The sequence below is a fragment of the Triticum urartu genome, chromosome 6 (genome assembly GCF_003073215.2).
Source record: "Triticum urartu cultivar G1812 chromosome 6, Tu2.1, whole genome shotgun sequence".
NCBI lineage: Eukaryota > Viridiplantae > Streptophyta > Magnoliopsida > Poales > Poaceae > Triticum > Triticum urartu.
In genome coordinates this window covers 195600838-195627207 of record NC_053027.1, presented here as the reverse complement: position 1 = coordinate 195627207, position 26370 = coordinate 195600838, and positions in this window count along the sequence as shown.

The following is a 26370-nucleotide window of genomic DNA, read 5'->3' as shown; positions in this document are numbered from 1 at the left end:
CACACTCCGAGCCGATGACGGGGATTCATATGCATGCATATGTACGCTTGCGCTCAAACTTAGGTCTGGAACCTCACCATGACCTATACTACGATAGCACGAACCAAAGAAGCAGAATCCACCATGCATGGTAACCTATCTCGTGGTTGGCCAAAGTGATCATGGATGTCCATGCGGGCCCATGAATATATAGGCTGGCCGCAGATAACCACGTGAGGGACAGTACCGTTCAAAGACAACCACTACATGCATATGTATGTATGGAGGTGATGTGTGCGTCCTGTTTGAATACCATGGACAACATTGATGTGGCGCGTTGTGTCAAAAATTGTATAGTTCGCACACAGAGCGAGATCGGATCATGGCGTGTCATGTTGTGCTACCCTGTCCCCGCTGCCCACTTCGACTCGGTGGGAGGGATTCATATGCGTACACATGCATGTGCTCAAATTATATCATGTCATCCCAGAGCATGACCTATATACCGTAATATAAAACCAAAAAATAATCCCCTCCTTTGTCAAATTAACGTCTCTCGTTGTCGATCAAAGTACTGATGGGCCAAGCGAGCCCATAGATGGAAATCATCGATATCGTTGATAACCACGTGAATGGGTGCCAGAGGACAACTGCCATTGCTTTGCATGTGGGCCAAACATATGTATGGAGGTGTGTGGTTGTGATGTTTGAATACCCAAAATGCACAACTTTCATGTGGCACATGCCTCGAAAACCGTAAAGTCCCCACACAGAGTGAGGTTCATGAAGCATAGTATGTATGTTGGTCCCTTTCTCCCTTCGGCACATACTATATGCTCCTACCATAATACAAACAAAAAAGAAGCCTCCTTGATGGTTAATTAACCTCTCTCAATGTAGGTCAAAGTGATGCATGCATATGGATGACGACCCACAGATGGATGCGTCACACGTGATTGGCCTAGGATAACCACCGCTTGCACATGCATGTGACCCAAAGAGGTGTTGTGCGATGTTTGAATAGACAATACACAACTCTGATGTGGCATGTGCCCCGTAAACCTAAAAGTCCCCATAGTGAGTGAGCTGTGCTCATGGACACGTACGTAGTATATATATGATGGTCCCCTCCCACGTCTTCGACGCGTACTATATATGTACTCCCACCGTAACACAAACAAAAAAGAATCAACCTTGCCAGTCAAATTAACCTCTCTGCTGGCTGTAGGTCGAAGTGATGGGCGATGACCTCGCGGGCCCATGGAAAGCGTCACACACTAGTGAGTGTCGTGTATGACAACCACCGACTGCATGTGGCCCAAACATGTATGTATGAAAGGGTTGTGTAATGTTTTAAATAACGAGTTCACAACTTTGGTGGGTCACGACTCATAGTGTACTGCCACACACCCCCCAAACGCGCACGCACAACTACGACACATGTTAAAATTTTCCGCGATGAACATATGCTACCAAAGGAGGGACATTTTAATTTTCAAAAATAAAAAACCGAGAGATCATTAAGACGTTTTGGTACATTGATTGATTTTATAGGGGTATAATGTGCAAAAATCAAATTTGAGCTACATGCAGACGTGACAATGCACCTAAATGGATTGGAAAAACACATGTGTGTCACTGGGTGCATGTTTACTCCCCGTGCAAGAAATTTCAAACATTGAGAATCTTGATTTTTAAAATCTAGTAGTACATCCAAAACTTAGTTGAAATTCATGAAATTTATCGTGTTGTCATGTCGACACCAATACACAGTGGTATTGTACTTTTTTTGTCAAATTTGAGACAAGTTTTGATGTAATTTTATCTTCTTAAAAACGGGAGATTATTAATAATTGGGGACCAATATCGCAAACGGATTATTTATTTGAACCGTGGGTGTTATACTAACAATGGATACGTGCCATCCTTCGGTTAAGCAATAAAGCGACATCATGAATCATCAAAATAGAAAAACAATATATGTGTCGTGACGCGTCTCGTGTGCCGTGCGAGCAGGCACGAGTTGACGGGCGCATGCGAGTAGTCTGCCACGCAGGAAGACCGGGAGGCGTGCGTCAAGGTGTGTGAATTGATGGGAGGCATGCTCACCGCACAGTGTCATCGGGAGGCATGCGAGTAGCTGTGTGAAATGACGGTAGGCATGATAGCAGTCCGCTGCGCGGGCTCACCGGGAGGCGAGCCAGCGGTTTGACAAATGCTCGCCTCTCTCCCACTACTCCATATTAATGGTGCGCCCGAGCGGCCGCACCCCCATCCTCGCCACACACATAGTCCTCTCTCTTCGCCCGCATCCTCGACGCCACTCTTAGTCCTCAAAGCCATCAATGTATGAGGATGCCGCTGAAGCGCCCCATTGGAGGGAGTGGCGACGCTGGGGCTGCTAAAGCACCAGCGCATGATGTGAAGATGGAGATAGAGGTTGTCGTCGCCGCCGACGAGGTATAGCTGCCCCTCGATGTCGTCGATTGCTTCGTGCTTCCATAGCCGGAGCCAGAGGTCCACACCGACTCCGGTGACGACTCCGACTCCGACGAACAACCGGTTAGTCATCTATACCCATTTATGTGTCAGCTACATCCTAGGGTTTCTCTGGTTACTCCTGCCTCCCCCGTTTTGGAATAGAAATCTTATGGTTATGCTCTCTCAATCCATGAAATCTGAGTAAGTTTCGTTAGATCTGTGTAGTGTATTGATTGTTTGAATGGTAGAAATGATAAGTGATTAGTTGTTTCATATGTGCAAATGATTTATGCTAATAATCCGACTAGGGCTAGTGTTCGTGCTAATATAATTCCTAGCCAGGTCTTGACAATAGATTTTGAATGATCTACATATATGTTTGTGCATTTTTATGGAGACTTCAGAGGTGGAGAACGAGGCTGCCAACAAGTGGAGGCGGGTCGAGAAAGAACCGCAAGCGACTCGAGCAGGCCTAGACTTCATCAGCAGCCTCCCCGATGATATGTTGAAAGTCATCACATCCCTCCTCCCAATAAAATATGGGGCAAGGACAACCGTCCTTTCCTAGCGATGGCGCCCCCTATGGCTCTCCACCCCTCTCGACCTCATCGACGCCCACGAGCTCTGCCATGGCTCTCGCAAAAGCTTGGATGCGTTCACCCAGATCCTCGACAGTCACCATGGCCCAATCAGAGGCCTTATCATGGGCAAGTTCTGTTCCAATGGCAAGGACCGAGCGAAGCTTGACAAGTGGTTCTGATCCCCCGCCCTAGATCAGCTCGAGGAGCTCAGTTTTAGTGATGGGCATATGCACTCGCTGCCAACTGATGGCTCGTGTCTGCGTCAGTTTTTCCTTGAAGAGGAAAGGATGATGTAGCACATCTACGGTAGGTATTTCCCTCAGTTATGAGACCAAGGTTATCAAACCAGTAGGAGAACCAAGCAACACTATGTAAATAGTACCCGCACACAAAGAACAAATACTTGCAACCCGGCGCGTAAGAGGGGTTGTTAATCCCTCTCAGGTAAAAGATAGAATGGTTTGTAGTAGATTGGATAAATAGATCTTGATAAAACGTGAAATAAAATAAATAACAAAAAAATGCAGCAAGGTATTTTTGGGTTTTTATAATAACAGATCGGAAAGCAAATATGATAAAGAATAGACCCGGGGGCCGTAGATTTCACTAGTGGCTTCTCTTGAGAAAAATAGCATACGGCGGGTAAACAAATAAATGTTGTGCAATTGTTAGAACTTCAAACAATCATGATGATAACCAGGCAATGATAAATATATAGGCATCACGTCCAAGATTAGTAGACCGACTCCTGCCTGCATCTACTACTATTACTCCACGCATCGACCGCTATCCAGCATGCATCTAGTGTATAAAGTTCATGGAGAAATGGAGTAATGCAATAAGAATAATGACATGATTTAGACAAGATCTATTCATGTAGGAATAGACCCCATATTGTTAGCAACAATCAATACATGTCTTGTTGCCCCTTCTGTCATAGGGAAAGAACACCGCACGACGGAACACATCACAAAGCACCTCTTCCCATGGCAAGAAAAATCGATCTAGTTGGCCTAACTAAACAAAAGTTTCGAATAAGAAATACGACGCGATAAATAATCATTCATATAAGAGATCAAAAGAAGACTCAGATAACTTTCATGGACAAAATAGATCTGATCATAAACTCAAATTTCATCGGATCCCAACAAACACACCGCAAAAAGAGTTACATCAAATAGATCTCCAAGAGGCCATTGTATTGAGAATGAAAAAGAGAGAGAAAGTCATCTAGCTACTGCCTACAGACCCGTAGGTCTACAATGAACTACTCACGCATCATCCGAGAGGCACCAATGAGGATGATGAACCCCTCCGTGATGGTGTCTAGATTAGATCTGGTGGTTCTGGAACTTGCGGCGACTGGAATTGTGTTTCGTCAAGTCCCCAAGGCTTTTTTGGATTTTTGGGGTATTTATAGAGCGAAGAGGCGGTGCGGGAGGCCACCAAGGTGGGCACAACCCACCAGGGCGCTCTTGGGTGCCCAGGCGCGCCCAGGTGGGTTATGCTCCCCTCGAAGCCCCCCTCTGGTACTCCTTTGGCCCAACATGTGTCTTCTGGTCCGAAAAAATTCTCCAAAAAGTTTCACTGCATTTGGACTCCATTTGGTACTGGTATTTTGCGAAATAAAAAACAAGCAAAAAATAAGAACTAGCACTGGGCACTATGTCAGTCCCAAAAAATAATATAAAGTTGCTATAAAATGATTGTAAAACATCCAAGAATGATAATATAACAGCAGGGAACAAGCAAAATTATAGATACGTTGGAGACGTATCAGCATCCCCAAGCTTAATTCCTACTCATCCTCATGTAGGTAAATGAAAAAAATAGAATTTTTGATGTGGAATGTTGCCTAACATGTTCATTACATAATCTTTTCTTTTGTAACATGGACATGTGGACTTTTATATGATTCAAAGCAATAGTCTAGTTTTGACATAAAGATTTCAATACTCAAGCATATCAACAAGCAACCATGTCTTTCAAAATGTCAACACTAAAGCAAGTTATCCCTAGCCCATCATGCTCAGTCATTGATCCATTCATGAAACACACTCGCATATTAGCTACACCCAATGCTCAAGTACGATCATAGTGCCCCTTAGTTGGTGCTTTATAAGATAAGATGGAGACTCAAGTAAAAATAAAAATTGCATAAAGTAATTAGAAAGGCCCTTCGCAGAGTGAAGTAGGGATTTGTAGAGGTGCGAGAGCTCAAGGCAAAAATCGAGAGATAATTTTTTTTGAGAGACATGCTTTTCCCGTCAACGAAAACGACCGAGTAATTCCCAACACTTTCCATGCTAGATATATCATATGTGGTTCCCAAATAGAAAATGAAGTTTATTCCTTTTTCCACCATTCTTTCACATTCCATGGCTAGCCGTATCCACGTGTACCGTCCATACCAACACTTTCCAAGGAATTTATTATCTGACAACATAAAGTCAATTCGTTTTTCATTTTGGGACTGGGCATCCCTAGTACATTTGTCATATTCTCGTGCAATGACAAGTGAATAAGCTCTCATCTTGAGAATAACACATCTAGCATGGAAAATATTAGCCACCCCCCTACCACTTCATGAGTGGTACGAGCACACACAAGGAAAAAATTATTTTGAAATTTAAAGATGGGACATACAAATTTGCTTCGAACGGCACGGGAATACCGCATATAGGTAGGTATGGTGGACTCATATGGCAAAACTGGGTTTAAGGATTTTGGATGCACACGTAGTATCTCTACTTAGTACAAGTGAAGGCTAGCAAAAAGATTGAGAAGCATCCAATGAAGAAACAAAAAATCACATAAGCGAGCATTAAGTATAACTAACACCGAATAATGCACCACAAGTAGGATGTAATTTCATTGCACAACTATTGACTTTCGTGCTTGCATAGGGAATCACAAACCTTAACACCAATATTCTTACTAAAGCATAATTACTCACCAACATGGCTCACATATCACTATCATCATATCGCAAAACTATTACAAAGAATCAAGTTTATTCTGTCCAATGATCTTCATGAAAGTTTTTATTATAGCCCCCTCGGATATCTATCACTTTGGGACTAGTTTCATATGTTGCTTTTGACAAGCTCAAACAAATTTAAGTCAAGAACATGAGCATAAAAATTTTCATCTCTCAAAATAATATAAGTGAAGCATGAGAGAATTTCTTCAAAATTTTACTAACACTCAAATAAATCTAAGTGAAGCATGAGAGCATTTCTTCAAAAATATTAAAGCACACCGTGCTCAAAAAGATATAAGTGAAGCACTAGAGCAATTACACAGCTCAAAAAAATTTAAGTGAAGGATAAAAAGCAATTCTAACAAATCATAGCATAATTTTGGCCCTCTCAAATAGGTGTGTTCAGCAAGGATAGATGACACAAAATATAAGTCAAAACAAGCAAAGACTCAAATAATACAAGACACCCCAAGCAGAACTCATGATATGTGACGAATAAAAATATAGCTCCAAGTAAAATATTGATGGTCGTTAGAAGAAAGAGGGGATGCCACTCGGGGCACCCTAGGCTTAGTTGCTTGTTTCTATTTGGATAATAACTTGGGGTGCCATTGGGCATCCCAAGCTTAGGCTTTTCTTACTCCTTATTCCTTCATTCATTGTGACCTCACCCAAAACTTGAAAACTTCAATCACACAAAACTCAACAAAACCTTCGTGAGATCCGTTGGTATAAGAAAGCAAATCACTACTCGAAGTAGTGTTGCAAACCCATTCATATTTTATTTTTGCATTATATCTACTGTATTCCAACTTTGCTATGGTTTGTACCCCCCGATAAAGTCCATAGATTCATCAAAATAAGCACACAATGCAAAGAAAACAGAATCTGTCAAAAATAGAACAGTTTGTAGCAATCTAAAAACTTCCTATACTTTTGTAACTCCAAAAACTCTAAAAAATTAGGACGATGTCCGAAATTTTTATATCAATCTTTTGTAAAAAATTTAGAAGCTTTTCATCACTTCTGTGATTTTTGAAAATTATTTTACTGGATGCAAAAGTTTCTGTTTTCCAACAACATCGAATCAACTATCACCAAACATAATCCCAAAGGCTTTACTTGGCACAAACACTAATTGAAACAGAAAAACACAATCATAACAGAGGCATAGTTGTGCAAACACTCAAGAACAGAAAGAAAAGGCAAAAATAAAATTTATTCATTGGGTTGCCTCTCAACAAGCGTCGTTTTACGCCCCTAGCTAGGCATAATGCATAGGTTCAAGTATTATCAACTTTATTTCTAGATCCATAGGATGCACTCATGATTGATTCATAAGGTGGCCTAATTCTTGTTCAAGGGAAGTACTCCAAACCCTTACTTAGTAGAAATTGAAATTTAATATCGCCTTCTTTCATATCAAACGCGTAAAAACGGTCTACCAAGTATAGTTGGACAAGACGGATTGCAATCATATCAAGAACAATAAAATCTATGGGGACATAATTACTATTTGCAAGAATACGAACAACATTAATTCTTCCCATAGGCTTTTTAATAATAGAATCCGCTGATACGTCTCCAACGTATCTATAATTTTTGATTGTCCCATGTTATTATATTATCTGTTTTGGATGTTTTATATGCATTAATATGCTATTTTATATGATTTTTGGGACTAACCTATTAACCTAGAGCCCAGTGCCAGTTTTTGTTTTTTTCCTTATTTTAGAGTTTCGCAGAAAAGGAATACCAAATGGAGTCCAAACGGAATAAAACTTTCGCCATGATTTTTCTTGGACCAGAAGACACCCAGGAGACTAAGAGTACAAGTCAGAGGAGCCTCGAGGCGGCCACAAGGGTGGAGGGTGCGCCCAGGGGGTGGGGCGTGCCCCCCGACCTTGTGGGCCCCTCGTAGCTCCCCTGGCCTAATTCTTTCGCCTATATATACTCTTATACCCCAAAAATATCCAGGGGAGCCACGAAACTACTTTTCCACCGCCGCAACCTTCTATACCCATGAGATCCCATCTCGAGGCCTTTTTCTGGCATTCTGCTGGAGGGGGAATCAATCATGGAGGGCTTCTACATCAACACCATTGCCTCTTTGATGAAGCGTGAGTAGTTTACTTCAGACCTACGGGTCCATAGCTAGTAGCTAGATGGATTCTTCTCTCTCTTTGATTCTCAATATAAAGTTCTCCTCGATGTTCTTGGAGATCTATTGGATGTAATACTCTTCTGCAGTGTGTTTGCCGAGATCCTATGAATTGTGGATTTATGATCAGCTTATCTATGAATATTATTTGAATCTCCTCTGAATTCTTTTATGCATTAGTTGATATCTTTGCAAGTCTCTTCGAACTATCGATTTGGTTTGGCCAACTAGATTGGTTTTTCTTGTAATAGGAGAAGTGCTTAGTTTTGGGTTCAATCTTGCGGTGTCCTTTCCCAGTGATAGTAGGGGCAGCAAGGCACATATTTTATTGTCGCCATCGGGGATAACAAGATGGGGTTTTCATCATATTGCTTGAGTTAATCATGATACATCATGTCATCTTGCTTAATGTGTTGCTCTGTTGTTATGAACTTAATACTCTAGATGCAGGCTGGAGTCGGTCGATGTGTGGAGTAATAGTAGTAGATGCAGAATCGTTTCGATCTACTTGACACGTACATGATGCCTATATTCATGATCATTGCCTTAGATATCGTCATAACTTTACGCTTTTCTATCAATTGCTCGGCAGTAATTTGTTCACCCACCGTAATAATTTCTATCTTGAGAGAAGCCACTAGTGAAACCTATGTCCCCCGGGTCTATTTTCCATCATATAAGTTTCTGATCTACAATTCTTGTTTACTATTTACTTTCCTTTGCAATCTTTACTTTTCGTTCCATAAACCAAAAATACCAAAAAATATTACTTTACCATTTATCCATCTCTATCAGATCTCACTTTGCAAATAACCACAAAGGGATTGACAACCCCTTTGTCACGTTGGTTGCAAGTTGGTGTTTGTGCAGGTATTCGGTGGCTTGTTGCACAGTCTCCTACTGCATTGATACCTTGGTTCTCAAAACCGAGGGAAATACTTATGCTCCTTTGCTGCATCACCCTTTCCTCTTCAAGGGAAAAACCAACTTGTAGCATCCGCCAAGTGCAAATTTAAAGAACACTCTTCCATATCGGTAAGACCAAGCACATCACATAGAGATTTCGGAATTGTGGAAACACTAGCACCCAAATCACACAAACCAAAACACTCATAATTTGTAATCTTGAATTTAATGATGGGTTCCCATTCATCATGTAACTTTTTAGGAATTGAGATCTCTAATTCCAACTTTTCTTCCAAAGCTTTCATCATGGCATCTACGATATGTTTAGTAAAAGCTTTATTTTGTTAATAAGCATGAGGTGAATTTATCATGGATCGCAACAAAGAAATACAACTAATCGAATAGCAGTTATCATAATTAAAGTCTTTGTAATTCAAAAGAGTGGGCACATCACTAGTTAAAGTCTTGACCTCTCCGAACCCACTTTTATCAATTTTTCATCAAGATTTTCACCATCCAAATTATCAGGACGCCTTCTAACTAAAGTTGACACTTCTTAAGTCCCTTTATTCTCAATTTAAATCTTACTAAACAAAGAATCAATAGAAGAAACACCAATCACTTTAAGATCTTCGTCATTTTTATGAAAGCAATTGGTAGAAAACGCTCTTTCTAAAAATTCTCTTTTAGCTCTAAGCATAGCGGTTCTTTTATTACTTTCAATCCGCATAATTTTTTTGTTTAATCATCCAAAGATGTAAACCATGAGTAGGACAATTTCGTAGCATTAATTTTATTCTTTCCCAAGATTGTGCAACATGTTCATGCTCATGTTGCTTAAAATTCATAATCTGAGTTCTAAGGGAAATACTTTTCGCAGATGGAAAATACTTTGTAATAAAAGCATCTTTGCACTTATCCCAAGAATCGATACTATTGCAAGGCAAATAAGAAAACCAAATTTTTGTGTGATCCCACAAAGAGAATGGAAATAATTTTAACTTCACAATATCATTGTCCACTTCTTTTTTCTTCTACATATCGCATAATTCTATGAATGTGTTAATATGGGACGCGGCATCCTCATTAGGAGTACCGGAAAATTGATCTTTCATAACAAGATTCAACATAGCGGCATTAATATTACAAGACTCTGCACGAGTGGCGGGAGGAGCAATCGGAGTGCTAATAAAATAATTATTATAGTTATTGGAAAAATCACACAACTTGGTATTTTCTTGAGACATCGCAACTATGCAAACAACAAGAGATCTGACGAGAAAAACTGCGAAGGAAAAAGAGGGCGAATAAAACAGCAGTTGTTTGTGAAGTGGGGGAGATGAAAATGAGTGGCAAATGGAAAATAATTTAAGTTGCAAGGAGATGAGATTTGTGATTAGGAACCTGATAGATGTTGATGATGTCTCCCTGGCAATGGCGCCAGAAATCCTTTCTTGATGGCTCGTGTCCACGTCAGTTTATTCCCGAAGAAGAAGGGATGATGCAACACAACTATAGTAGGTATTTCCCTCAGTTATGAGACCAAGGTTATCGAACCAGTAGGAGAACCAAGCAACACTAGGTAAACGGTACCTGCAAACAAAGAACAAATATTTGCAACCCGACACATAAGAGGGGTTGTCAATCCCTCTCGGGTAAAACATAGATTAGTTTGTAGTAGATTGGATAAATAGATCTTGATAAAACGCGAAATAAAATAAATAATAAAAAATTGCAGCAAGGTATTTTTGGGTTTTTAGAATAATAGATCTGAAAATAAAAGTGGCAAATAATAGATCGGAAAGCAAATATGATAAAGAATAGACCGGGGGCGCATATTTCACTAGTGACTTCTCTCGAGAAAAATAGCATATGGCGGGTAAAAAAATTACTATTGGGCAATTGATAGAACTTCAAATAATCATGACGATATCCAGGCAATGATCAATATATAGGCATCATGTCCAAGATTAGTAGACCGACTCCTGCCTGCATCTACTACTATTACTCCACGCATCGACCGCTATCCAGCATGCATCTAGTGTACTAAGTTCATGAAAGATGACATGATGTAGACAAGATCTATTCATGTAGGAATAGGCCCCATCTTGTTATCCTTAATAGCAATGATCAATACATGTCTTGTTGCCCATTCGGTCACTAGGAAGGAACACCGCACTATCGAACCCATCACAAAGCACCTATTCCCATGGCAAGAATAATCGATCTAATTGGCCTAACTAAACCAAAGATTAGAAGAAGAAATACGAGGCTATAAATAATCATGCATATAAGAGATCAAACGAAGACTCAAATAACTTTCATGGATGAAATAGATTTGATCATAAAATCAAAGTTCATTGGATCCCAACAAACACATCAGAAAAAGAGTTACATCAAATATATCTCCAAGAGACCATTGTATTGAGAATCAAAAGAGAGAGAGAGACGAAGCCATGTAGCTACTGCCTATGGACCCATAGGTCTATGATGAACTACTCACGCATCATCTGAGAGGCACCAATGAGGATGATGAACCCCTCCGTGATGGGGTCTAGATTGGATCTGGTGGTCCTGGAACTTGCGGCAGCTGGAATTGAGTTTCGTCGACTCCCCTGGGTTTTTGGATTTTGGGGGTATTTATAGAGCGAAGAGGTTGTGCACGAGGCGGCCGAGGGGGTGGGTTGTGCTCCCCTCGGAGCCACCTCTGGTACTTCTTTGGCCCAATAGGTGTCTTCTCATCTAGAAAAATTCTCCAAAAAGTTTCGCTGTGTTTGGACTCCGTTTGGTATTGATATTATGTGAAGTAAAAAACAAGCAAAAAACATGAACTGGCACTCAGCACCATGTCAATAGATTAGTCCCAAAAAATGATATGAAGTTGCTATAAAATGATTGTAAAACATCCAAGAATGATAATATAGTACTCCCTTCGTCCAAAAATACTTGTCAGAGAAATGGATGTATCTAGACATATTTTAGTTCTAGATACATCGATTTTTGTCCATTCCTGCAACAAGTAATTCCGGACAAAGGGAGTAGCATGGAACAAGCAAAAATTATAGATACATTGGAGACGTATCACCAATGTCCGTGCTCTGCCTAGCGCCCACGCTGCGCCTTGCCAAGTTCATGAAGTGCCATCCCCCTTAATGAAGTGTCCACTCTTTTTCTACCACGACTGAAGCACCTCGAGCTCGTCGTTGTTTGCATCCCAAAGGATGACATGGAGCACCTTCTCGCGGCTGTACTGCACTCAAGTTCCTTTGTCTTGAGGCGATCAATGGGTCGAGTAGTTTCCACATCACCTCCAGGACTCTCTGGACTATTTATGTGTGTCGCTGGTGCTGCAATAGGAGATCACAAAAGGTGGACCACAATATGGTCATTGAGGACACACCTTCACTTGAGAGATAACTTGTAGTTGATCAATAAGGTCCAACAAGAATAAATGCCATTTTTGTGCCGAAATTGACAGTGGTGGCTACTTGTGTGTCAAATACTCCAAACTTGTTATTGGATCCACACCCATTCAAGTACAACACTGTCCTTCTACCTCTCATTCGTGATATCAACATTATTTTTAGTTTTGAAGATGTATGTCCGTCTATCATCCAGAAAATGATTCCGGCAAGCTTGACCCAGAATCTGTGCACAGTGAAGGTCTTGGCACTAGAATCTATCGTCCCCAACCCGCACGAAGTTGTTAGTTTCCTGAGATGCTTTCCATGCATGGAGAAGATGTATATCGAGGTGATGTTCCTTTCCTGGTAAATGTTAACCATAAGGGAGTTCAATTTTTGGCACATTTTCCCAAGTTTACAATGACAATGTACTACGATATCTGAAGGAATTTTGGAGGATTTCAGTACATACATTCCCCCACCCCATATTGGTTGCTTGATTCATATGGTTACAATCCATAAGCATTTCTCCTCTGGATTCATCTGTACTAGTTTTCTTAGGGAATTTTTCATCCACTCCAACCTCTTGTGAAGAAGGCTAAATTTTTCTAGATTGTAATCAAATGCCCATGTTAATCATTTCAGACCGAAGATGGCACATTGTGCATTTTACAAATCCTGCAAACCAAATTGGCATGTAGTACCATTCAAAATTTCATGTAGGCACTAACACATTCTCTTCTTTTTCACATAATATTAGGCCTGGTGGTGGATAATGTGATACAATATAACTATCACATCGAATGCCTAGATCTGCATCTCTTAGAAATTACTTTGAACTCCTACCGAGGGACCTTACCGGAGATTATATTTGCCATGTTCTTTGTTGTCAGAGCAAGAGTGTTGAAGGTAATGAGGTTGGACATGCATTTATATCAAAAAAATGAATGGTTTGTTGATCAGCGCTGGCAACTGCTGCAGAATGGAAAAGGCTCCAAAAAAGTTGAATTTCATTTCAGAACTTCATATGACAGAATAATCGGAAGTCATTGTGTCAACCCCATACATGACTTGTCAGCGGCTGATCCCTTTGCATAAATGATGAGGTTTAGAAACCAGTCTTACTAGTGTTATTATTAGTTTGAACCTCTCTTATATCCATGTTCGGCTGATCAGCACATGCGTTTGCAGCTGAATGAGCTGAATTTCATTTCTAATATCAGTTTGAACCTAGTAATCTTCGAATTTGAGCCATATAACTCTGGAATTTGAACCTTGTAATATTTGGGACTTTTGTGGTACAATCGTTGAAATGGCATCGTATGAGACTCGCAATGGGCTTAGATTTTATTAAGCATTCTCGAATGTGTTTCCCTTATCTATCATAGCACATGACTTGTATGGCTAACTCGACTGCGATCTTTGACATTATTGCACATAGTTGGTTTCTTTAACCATGTGACCTGTAGAGCGCATAATTAATTATCGCACTCGAGTGTCCATCATCAACCTTCCGTGTAACTTTGACCTCATCACCCACGGGTAAACTTACGATCAAAGTCATTCCACACACTTCATTTTTGCTAAGAATTTTTCCAATAAATGCCCACGATTTGCCCCTCTTCTAGTTAAATATAACTCGCCATGTGTGCAGTATAGCCTGAAGGCCGACACGTACAAAATTTTTGTATATTTTGAAAAATATTAAGACTTTTCTTTTCTTTTCCGGAAAAAATATATTCTAAAAAACTGCAGCACGCACACTATTCCTACGCGCGGCTGGCCGAAGCTTTAGGCCTAGTTCTTTTGCCAGAATTTGGGGGTTCTCCCAGAATCCGATCCCTACCCAACTTCTTCCAGAATCTTTGAGCGCCATTTGTTAGATAGGATTGTAAAACAAACGGGGCTCAAAGATTCTAGGAGAAGCTGGGTAGGGGTCAGATTCTGAGAGAATCCTCATATTCTGACAAAAGATCCGAGCCTTAGGCACATGTGGCTCATCTCTTTTCTCCTTATTTCTCTTTGTCGTCTATGCTTAGTCCCACATTGCCTAGATTTTGACCTATAATCCTCTCTTCCACCCATAAATATAGACCCATAGAGCCTTCAAAAAACATCCGAAATCAATAGTTTGGTTTGACTAGCTTTCTAAAAATAAATATTATTTCTTCTATCTGGCGGAAATTCTGGAAGTCACCTTCTCTATGAAGTTGTCTCTTCTCTGCATTGTGAAGGTATTCTCGTCGTTTGTATTTTTCTTACGTAAAACAGCTTGGCCCTGATTTTTCAAATAACCATAACTTTTTACTCGTTTACCCAAATTAGATGAAACCAACGCCTAGATTTTTGTCTTAATCCCACCTATCTAGTGCACCTATTAAATCAACCTTTTGCAATTCTCAAATTTTGAATTTTTTTAGATTCATATTCAAATTTCTTTTGATCATATTTTTTTATCCGTAGCTTCGTTTCCGATGAATCTAATTGCGTTGGATTCGTATCGAAGTAAACTTTCTATTCGCACAATTAGTGTTGTCTTTTCATCATAGAATTTTGATCTTAACAGTTACTCTATTAGTCCACAAAAATGTTGCCACACATCTTGATCTGTTATTCTGAATCTAGTAGTTCTTTTTACTACATGCTCATATTAACTTCCTACATCCAGTAGCATCACTAATTTCAAACTTTTGAACTTTAATTTGTTTTGTTGGAGTATTTCATAAAGCTTTCTCTATGCTTCTTCATGATTTCTTTTGCTTGTGGAGTGAATTCTTATTTGTATGTAATTATTTGACTACAATATATTATTCTCGGAGAGTGACGAATATTTCTATCAATTTCTGAGAGCGATATAATCTTCACCAACTATACCAGGTAAGTTCACTTTGATCATATTTTGAATACCTATGATTTTATTGCATTAGTGCCACTTTTCTCTTGAATTCAATAGGAATATTGAAACTTGTAACTTGAGTAGAATCATGAGGTAGGAACCCATACCCTTGTCACCAAGCCCCGGGAATCGTTGTTAAGTTAGTAAGCTATGCTTCAGTAGGCGGGGATTGGCATGAGTGTTTCATGTGAGATGTGAGTGTGATAATAATATTTGTATCAACTTCAAGACTTCAAGATTTCAATACACCTTTGGGTGGACGACTTGCAAGAAGAGGGGATCCTAGGGATTGAGTAGTGATCACCCGATTCTATAGATATAAGAGGGGGTCCTAGGGAGTGACTAGTGATCACCCGGTTCTACATGGGATCCTAGGGATTGACTAGTGATCGCCCATATCTACGGAGGGGGTCCTAGGGATTGACCAGTGACCACCCGGTTTTATCAGAGGATCCGGGGGATTGACTAGTGGTCACCCAGTTTTACGGAAGGCCACCCAAGCTCAAAGAGATTGATGGATCTTTTAAGACCAGAAGCTTCCTGTGCAGCCGCAAGCTATTATGGGATCTAGCATAGTTGAGTACTCCGGAAAGACTGTGTCTCGGTCATCCCGTTCTCAAACACCAGGAAGTGCGAGGACTCCAAGGGAGGCGATCGAGTCTTGCAGGAAAAGTGTACAAACCTCTGCAGAGTGTTGAGCTAATCTATTAGCCGTGTCCCCGGTTACGGACAATTTCAGCGACTGGAATTGGATGGTCAGGATATTCTCAACACGGTTACCGATTACATGAATTTTGGGTTTATTAGTTATTGGTATATGAGAATTGGTTGGTGGAACCATCTCATTAACAACCAACTATTGTAGTAATTTTGCGTCGAACTCCTTTGTTGTAGGAAAAAATTAGCTATTGGCAAAAGCTATAAACTTAGAGCTACCACAAAACCATATTGCAGATAGTATAGTATTCTCATCTGCTTTCTATTGTGATCTTGCTGGTACATTCAATGTATTGACCTACACGGCTGCAATGTCTCATCACTACAAAAAAATACACTTCCATGATGATACGTGTTTGTCATAGTAGGTCACGTTTTCTGTCATGCATGTACATCCATGACAATTTTATGACAGAATAAAGATAGTCATACCTGTGTTGTCATAGAAGTGTTCCATGACATTACCAAAATTATCATCACGGAAGTGTCCACTTCCAGGACGATAAATCGCGCGCCATAGAAGTGCTTTCGTCAAGGGTGACCGACATGTGGCATCCACCGTAATGGAACTCCGTTAAGCTATCGGGTCCGGTTTTGGATCCGTAACCCGTTAACAGCCCCGACCAATAGGGATTTTCCACGTGTAAAATCATCATTCGCTGGAGGAAACACGTGTCGGCTCACCGTTGGGACAGATGTCATCCACTCATTGGACCCAAAGCACCTATGATACGTCGACACGTGGCACAGCCCAACAGAGGCCCATTCCTGTGAAAAGGCCGGGCCGTTTGACTTGGTCAAAAGGTGGCGGGCTGGCCCACGACTAGCCTGTTAATGGCCTGTTCACATATAGCCCATTTACAGCCCGCTAACCCAGGGCCCATTTACGGCCTATCCGAATTAAGCCCAGTAGCGTCATCTGGGCCGTCCAATATAATTCCAGCCTGTTTTAACTTCCGGCCCATGTATGGCCCATGAAGTATTTCGGCCCATATGAGGCCCTTAGTAACCCTCGGCCAATTAACGGCCCGTGGTAAAACTGTCCCGTAATGAACAGTGTATCACTTTATACCCATTAACGGCCCATTATTTTGTTGGGCCGTTTCCAGCCCATGTTATCTTTCGGCCTTCTCAGGGCCCATTTATTCTTGGGCTCATTTCCAGCATTCATTTACTTTTGGCCCGTTATAGTCATTTTATGCTTGTGGGCCAAATTCAACACGTGGTTATAGTCAGCCCGTTTGTGGCCCGTTAATACGTTGGGCCGTTTTCATAGCGTCATCAAATACGGCCGATTAACGAAGGCCCGTTATGGCCCGCCCATGAACGGACGATTTCAACTCTAGCCCATTTACGGCCATAATGTGGTCTATTATTGGCCCATGTTTGGCCAACCGATCATACGGCCCGTAGAAGGCCCATTGATGATACGACCCGTAGAAGGCCCATTGTGTCTACGACCCATATAAGGCCCATTGTTTCTACGCCCCGTATAAGGCCCATTGTTTCTATGGGCCTTAGAAGGCCCATTGTTTCCACGGCCCGTAGGAGACCCATGTTAACTATAGTAAATATGTAGCCCATGGTTAATGTGGCCTAGTTTTAAAAAATAGGTTATTGCGGCCACTAGCAAACCGTGGAAAAAGAACTGCACTGACTACAAGAAAACAAATAAACAAGACAATAAGGAAATAAATAAGCAAGCAAATTACACTAGGCTATCACGGCTATTACACATATTACATCCACTGGGCATCAAAGTTCTCCACCAGTGCAAATATAGGGAACAAAGCAGCATATAAACGCCGCAGCAAAACAAGTCCAGAACTGAAACCACTTCATAAGAGCTCAAGAAACAATATCCTGGGTACCCATAATGCTGGCAAGATTCTTAGCAAGCTTATTAACTTTCTCTTGTTTGGCGCTTAAATCCTCCAGCACTTGCTGTTGCACCAGAAAGTATGCATCTGAATTCTGCAGGGACTTCCTAAGCCCTTCGGCTTCCTGTCGCATAACATCTGATCGATTTCTTTCAACTTGAAGTTGAGACTCAAGAAGCCGAACTGATTCAGGCAGCGAGTTCGAAGAGTTGGTGCCAGCAGTAGTAGCCGGTAACTCGAACACTACATCAAGACAGGACTTTGGGGTTGTCTCAGTGTCTTCAATATAGTTTTTATCAGCTTTCTTGGAGACCAACAAGGATGTCTCACTATCTTGAACCTTAGCTGCATTACTTCCTTTACCATTGCATAACGCTGTACTCTTCTCCGATATTTTATCCGTGTTTTAAAAGAGAAACAAACAAACACATCACAGGTTTACAATGTAGTATATGAAACTCATTTTGGTAAACCAGTTCAGTAGTAAGGTGGACAGGATAACCGCATGAAACAAACATATATCTATGTATTATGGTCATTGTATGGTCTGTATCATTCTAGTTTATGTTGCCAAATAAAGATAGATACAGTTCGAATCATATCTATTTAAGACAAAGCAGCATAGACAGAATATAAGTGTGGGAAACTACCCAACAATAACAACACTTTTAATGTGCATGGCATGAGAACATAACTTTTTATTCAATTGAAACTGAAATCAACATAGAGCAAGTTACAACAGCAAACACGTTAAAGAAACAGGTTTAAAACATACCTATTGTGCCATTGGAGTTTCAATTGCATCCTTCAAATTTGGAATTAGTTAGTATGAGTAAATATAGTGACGCAAGGGCAAAGTAGTATGAACCATAGCTACGGAACCTGACCTGAGAACAATTCTTCTTCTGATTTAAGCATTGACTTGGGGTTCTGAGTGGTGGTCCTCATGCTTTGGGCACTGCAGTTGCCTTACTAACTGCTCGTGTTTGGGTGCTTTGTGGTGGAGACGGTGATGTGTCAACGGGAACTGGGTTACTATCTGCTGGGGTTGGGGTTAGAAGGGGTGTAGCTGGTTCTCTGTCCAACTAGGTAGGGGCACAATCTGCGTGAGTCTGGGTTATGTGTGGTGGGGCTGGTTCTTGGGCAAGTACAACTGTGCTTCTATCTCCATCGACAGGTAGCACGATCTTTTCTGAAGACCGTGTATTTACTCCCACAGATACTGCCATCAGCCCCTCCAATTGAAATGGCTGATAAACAAGAAAACTAATTGAATGTACAGACATTGTAAGATAGACATGTGCAATGGATAGTATGGAAGAAAACAGGGCATGCAATAATTCACATTTATGTTGTCTAACCAAATAGAATAGCAGGACATAATTTCACATATATGATGGCTAATTAAACAGGATAGCATGACACAATTGCACATGTGTGATGGCTAACTAAACATGATAGAATGACATACTTCAAAATATGATGACTATGTAAACATGATGACATGATATAACTACACGATGTGTCTATTAAAGTGGTTGACATGCCATAAATCACAAACATGCCGTCGATGGAAACATGATGGCATGATATAATTCCTGGATAGAATGACATAATTCAAAATATGATGACTATGTGAACAGGATGGGATGATATAACTATATTATGTCTTTAGAAAATGGGTTGGCATGCCATAATTCAGATACATGATGTCTATGTAAACATCATGGCATGATATAATTCAAATATATGATTTATATACTAAAGGAAGTGAGCAGAGGGCAATCGCATATATGATGTGTCAACTAAGGAGATGGCATTCAATATCGTGTATATGATGTAAAAACTAAGCATTACAATACAACATATGCATGATATGAGTAATATAACCCTGCCAAGTTTGAGCATACACCTCAGGGGGATAATATGACTGGTCATCTTCCTATAAATCCTCCTCTGAAGAGCTATCTGTAACCAGCAAGATATCTGCTTCAGCAGGTAGCATTTTCTGCTCTTAAGACCTTGTTTTCACTCTAGATTACTCCATCACCAATTCAAATGGCTGATGCACAGGAAGAGCAGTTGAATATACAAACATCGTCGACAAAAGCAATGAGAAATACAAAAGAAGGACGGCATGATATAATTCACATATATGACGCTTGGCTAAACAACATGGCATTGCATAATTCATATATAATGCCTTGCAACAAGATAGCATTGCATAATTCACATATATAATGTCTTGCAACAAGATGGCATTGCATAATTCACATATATGGTAATTAGACACTAAACAGGTGGCATTCACACAAAGCATGTCTAAACTAAGCAAATGACATAGCAATGCAAGATACCATACGCACGATACGAGCAACATAACCCTGCCAAGTTAGAGCATGAACCTCGAGGGGGGGATAGGACTAGCCATCTATCTCTGAATCCTCCTCTAAGGAGCTATCTGTAACCAGCAAGACATGCGCTTCGTCAGATAGCATTGTCTGCTCTGAAGACCTTGTTTCCACTCCAGATTTTTCCATGACCGTGTCGAATGGCTGATGCACAGGAAGAGTAATTGAATGTACTAAAATTGTTGACAAATTTAACACGTAATAAAAAAATGATTTCATGATATAATTCACATATAAGATGACTGGCTAACCAGGGTGGCATTGCAAAATTCACATATATGATGCCTGGCTAAACAAGATGGCATTGCATGATTCACATATACGATAAGAAATTAAACAGATGGCATTGACACAAAGCATGTCTAAACTAAGCAGATGACATCTTTGATGTATACAGTAAGCAATGTAAGGCACCATATGCATGATATTACCAACATCACCATGCCAAGTTAGAGCGAAGACCTCAAGGGGTAAATACGAGTGGTCTTCTGCTTCTGAATCCCCCTCAAAACAGTTATCTTCCTCTTGATTACAATCCGAAATGGGTGGAGGGGGGCTGCCTTTGCGCCCACCATGGAGCGACGTCTGCATGAAATTTTATTGCCACACAAGGCTTGTCTCTTTTTCTCTACATGTTCAGTTCCATTGTGTACAATAACTGACATGCATAGGAATAAAACATAGTGAGATTATGTAAGGAGTGTATGCACAAATCCAGAGTGATGGTAGCAAACTATGGATAGACCCAAAACCAATGATAGCGGGCAGATAATAGCTTTAGTTAAAAAATACAGATAATGGCTCCTTTAATGTTTGTTTGCACCCAACATGAAACTCATAGTAGACACCCGAGATTAACCAGATAGTAGACAAATAGTACTGATTGCTGCCCCAATATGTACCCCACAACCATTTAAAAACTCAAGTTTCAGCATAAGTTTGGACCTGACTCAGAGTCTAATAGGTGAACACAACAATAAAGTAGCATGTCATCATATTAAGCAATGCATAACATAAGCAGACACGGAAGAGTGCGACCTCTCTTGCGGACCCGTGTAGTCCTCAAGGTCATCTGCTCAGTTGATGATGGTAATGCAGTTGCCGTGGCTGCCGGCGGTGGGGAAGAAGATCTGAGGCGGCGAAGACAGTCTGGAGAGCGGATCCCTGCTATGGTGAACCCTTCCATCATTGGAGCAGCTGAGCTGGGGTGGAATACAGCACCGCAGGAGCAGGACAAACCACACAAGGTTTTCTTTGACACATATCTGTAACAGAAGTAATTGTGTAAGGGCTTGTTTGAATTTGAGGATTCTAACAATGCAAGGATAGGAAATAGACAGGAATAGGATAGGAATGCACGTGCAAAACAGAGAATTTAAAAACACAGGTTTTCTGCCAATCTGGGTGTTTGGTTCACAAGAATTGGAAGATCACAGGATGCAAAGAAGCATGGTGAGATTAAGTCAAACCACAAGAAAATGTACGGTTATAATGCTATTATGCTACTATCTCTTAGTCTTGTGCTTCATGAATAGTAATTTGAAAAGGAGGACAAGTGGAAATCAAAATTCCTACGGTTTTTCTTTCAAGGAGACTCTAAAGGAACAAATCCTACAGTTTTCCTTTGCTCCATTCCTTTGCACCAAATTCATGAAAAGTAGTAGCATAGGAAACTTTCCAATTCCTATGTTTTTCATTCACTTTTCCTTTCAAGCACTGGCGATTCAAGTAGGCAGGCTTGAGCAAGGAAAAGCCTACACTAAAAAATGTTTTTGTGCTACTTGTATTACTTTGGACCCAGGCCACTACCCTACTAGCTCAACTCCCAAGGCCATCGACAAATGCACAGCTCAAACGCGCAGAGATAAATAATGATGGCGTTCAAGAGAGTCCATCACGGATAGCTAATTTTCCTGGTACCTCACTGCTTGTCATATAGTAGGATAAAATAATCATATTTCCCGCTACTCCGTGTGCTCAGTAGACAATATATATAACATGTAGAGTAAAAAAGATATGCAACAAGTGTACAACCTCTTTGGCGAAGCCATGTCGGTCTCAGCGTGATTGGGTTAGCCGGTGAGGATGCTCCGGCTGACTTGGCTATCGGAGGAGGGGAAGAAGATCTTAGGCGTCTAGAGATGGAGCCCGAGGTACTGCTCCGTTGTGATGGAGGGTTTCGTCGTTGGAGCAGCTCTAGTGAGTTGTGCGACGCCGAGGCTGAAGCAGGACAAGAGAGACAACGTTAACCTGAGTGGAATTCTAATAGCATCTCCAATAGATGACGTAAAATACATAACCACAGAGTGCTAGATGTAAAATACATCAGCCGCTCATCTCTGAATTTAACTATCGAAACTGAATTTAACTATCGAAACTGAACTTGACTGTCGAAACTGAATTTTGCTGTCGAAACTGAATTTTACTGTTGAAACTGAACGCCCTAGAGGTGAGGCTACACGTCAGTCGACTGACTTTTTCATCTCTGGTCAGTTGATTTTGCAGCCGTTGGATACGAAATCAAGGGCCTGCAGTTCATCTTCAACCTCCACCCATTGAGCCGCCGGCCAAATAGCCGCCCGTGGCCGGCGGTGTGCCGCCCCGCCCGCCCCGAAAACACTGCCCACCATCGGTCCATCGCCGCCCCGGCCATCCCTCTAGGCCCCACCGTTCCGAGATTCCTCTCCAGCGATCCCCATGCCACCGCCCCACCACCGCCGGCGACCACTGCCCCCACCCTAAACCCTAAGATAGATAATGGGGTACCTCTCCGGCGAGCCCCTTCCTCGCTGCGGCTGGTTCTTCCTTAACTCCGGCGAGCCCACCCCCACCCCCTGAAAATCGACTGACCCAAAAGTCGATCCAGTCGACTGAAATGTAGCTAAATCGGAGTAGCATCACAAGCAATAGCTAGAGCGAGAGCAGCAGCACGAGCAAGAGCAAGATCAGACAAGGCAAGGGAGAGAGAGCAAGAGCAGAGAAGCAGCGCGAGCGAGAGCTAAAGCAGCAGTAGCTCCTACTGATGTGGACGTCGCCACCAAGGGAACAACACCGTGGAGGAAGTGGCCGGCGACGCCACCGTGGATGGAGCCGCGCCGTGTCGGCTCGGGACCGAGCGCCGGCACCACCGTGAGATCGAATCAAGAAGAAAATACGGCGATTAGTGTACAACCTCTTTGGTTGCGCTGATTAGGCCGCAGCTTCATCCGAGGAAACAGTGATTTTGATGCTCTTCCGGTGGTGCAGGTGAAGACGGTGGTGTGGGAATGGAGGTGGCGCAAAAGACGAGGGGAACGTCAGGGCAGCTCCTTGGAGGTGGAGGACGGGGTGGCTGAACCGGCGGGACGACCAGATCGACGACGGATCCTCATCCAGTACGGTGGATGAGGGACGTCGAGGTGTTGCTGTGGACGATGTCGTCGGGGAAGAGGCTCCGGCTGGGTGGCAGACAGAGGAGGGTGTGGGGCTTCGCGGGTTTTCCCGGCCTCGGTGTATGAATGGGTAGGCGGATGGGATGGGAGTGGGGAACCATGGCTTAGGGACGCACTAGTCCGAAATGTGGGGTAAGTTATGAAAGTACCCCCACCGATTTGAGGCGGTTCTTTCAGTTCAGGGGTATCACGGGCATTTCACATGTCGGGATTTCACAGGAGGTCGGTGTTTTCACGCGCATTGTAATTTTGGAATAGCAAGGCGTTGGTTGAGATGGAGGGAGTTGTCGGAGAACAACGAGACAAAGATTTATCTTAAATATTTCGGGTAACAAGTCGCGGGATCAAGAGGCGGGAGTTTCGCAGCACGATAGACAGAGACGCTAGCTTGAAATTTCGGCATAACAAGGCGCGACTTGAAATTTCGGGAGAACAAGCTTAACGTGTACCCAAAAAAAGACAATTTAGACTAGTATGATATACTATGTACAATGTTTTTAACACGCACAACACACACAGATATACACCATTTAGACTAGTAAGGTACACGTGCATTGCACGCATGAGATTTGGCAACCAAATTATGAATAAATACCACATTATAGCATGTAAGCTTTGAGTCATATATGCATGATGTAGATGTTCGTTTAATTCTTATAGTTAATTTCATTCAAAATCATATAGTTTTTATAAGAAAGCTAATCTATTTTAAGATTCATGGAATTGTGTGTTGTAAGGCATAAAGTAAAAACAAATCATGTAGAAAAACATTTGGGCAATTCTGATATGGAAGATTCTAGAACAAAGAAGTGCTTGTGTTTTGACGTTTGTGCATTATGCTTAAGTTCAACCATAGAGTCTTCTAGATTGTACATGTGGCAAAATCTGGTGGAATCTAGATGATATCCAACAGCCAGTAGTGCTCATATTTGCCAGCTCTGCACCGTTGGATTGGCCTCATCCAACGACCATCTTTCAAAGTTAAAGTTATCCGCACACTATATAAAAAATAAAAAATATAATATATATATAGTTATAGATATAAATATGTGATGCGAAAGCCACCCATCATCTCCAATTAGAATAGTGTGTCCATGCACGGATGCAATGTGGCCAAATGATGTCTGCCATCGGTATCTCAAATTCAAACCAGTCTGACCTTGTTCAATGTGTATACCTTACAACATGCTCATTTCCAAATCACACCGCACAGATCTCCGTTGTATTCATGCATGCATGGGTTCCAAACATCATGATCTCTTATTCAAATATTTGAATTCAACTTTACATTGATTATGACCTCACCTAGTCTTTTACACCCACACATTGGTCTTCTCTTTATAATTGTACCACTAACTTTCTCTCGTGCATGCATGCACACACACTACCAGTCAGCATTATCCATCACACACATGCAATCTTTTTCTTCAGGTCCGTCTCCCATGAAGGCACACACACACACATCCCCCTCTCCATCATATCAGGCATTCTTTATCTCTCACGTGCATGCGCATCGATCGATGTTCCTCTATGTGTGTGTGTATAGCTATCTCTTTCATAGTTTTCCACATGAACCGATCAATCTATATATCTAGTGAGGTCTCACCCTCTTTCCCACGTCCACATCGATCAATCTATACCTCTCTATATAGGATTACATATAAAGCTAATACACGCACATTAATTATACATCCAACGCCCCCTCTCATCATCCATGCCTTTCGCTTCATCTCTCAGACGCACGCACAATGGCGAAGACAGGGGCAGCAAGGGCCCTGCCCCCCCCCTAACATCACTATATATCGAGGCTAATATGAATGTGATCATTAGACAATTGCTGGTAAAAATGGTTTAAGTTGATGAATTGGCCCTCCTCATAAAGGATTAGCAATTCTTGGCCCCCTAGCTCATGGGGCATTTTTCATGGCTCCGCCACCGCGCGCAACAGCGCACGTTCTCGCCCCTCTCTCTAAATATCGATCTTGCAGTTCTGCACTCCTTCATAGTCTCCCTCCACTCGGCCCCTCGCACCATCTTCTAGCCCCCCACCGGATTTTGCCACATGTACAATCTATCAGACTCCATGGTTGAACTTAAGCATAATGCACAAATCTCAAAACAACAGTGGTTCTCCTTTGTTCTAGAATCTTCCGTATCATAACTACCCAAACTTTTTTCTAGTTGAATTGCCATTATTTGTTTTTACTTTATGCTTTACAACGCACAATTCCATGAATCATAAAATAGATTAAGGGCTTCTTTGATTCAAAGGATTCTCAAAGGAATTTTGGAGGATTCTAATCCTTAGGAATTTTTCCTATATTGGTTGTTTGATTCGTAGGATTGTAAACCATGGGAATTTTTCCATATGATTCATTTGCACTAGATTTCATAGGAAACATCCCATCCACTCAAACCTCTTTGAAAGAATTCTACGTTTTTTCTACACACAATCAAACACTCGTACAATCCTGTAGGATTCAAGACGATATTCCACTCTAATCCCATGTTCTTCCTATTCCCACGTTTTGGAAATCCTA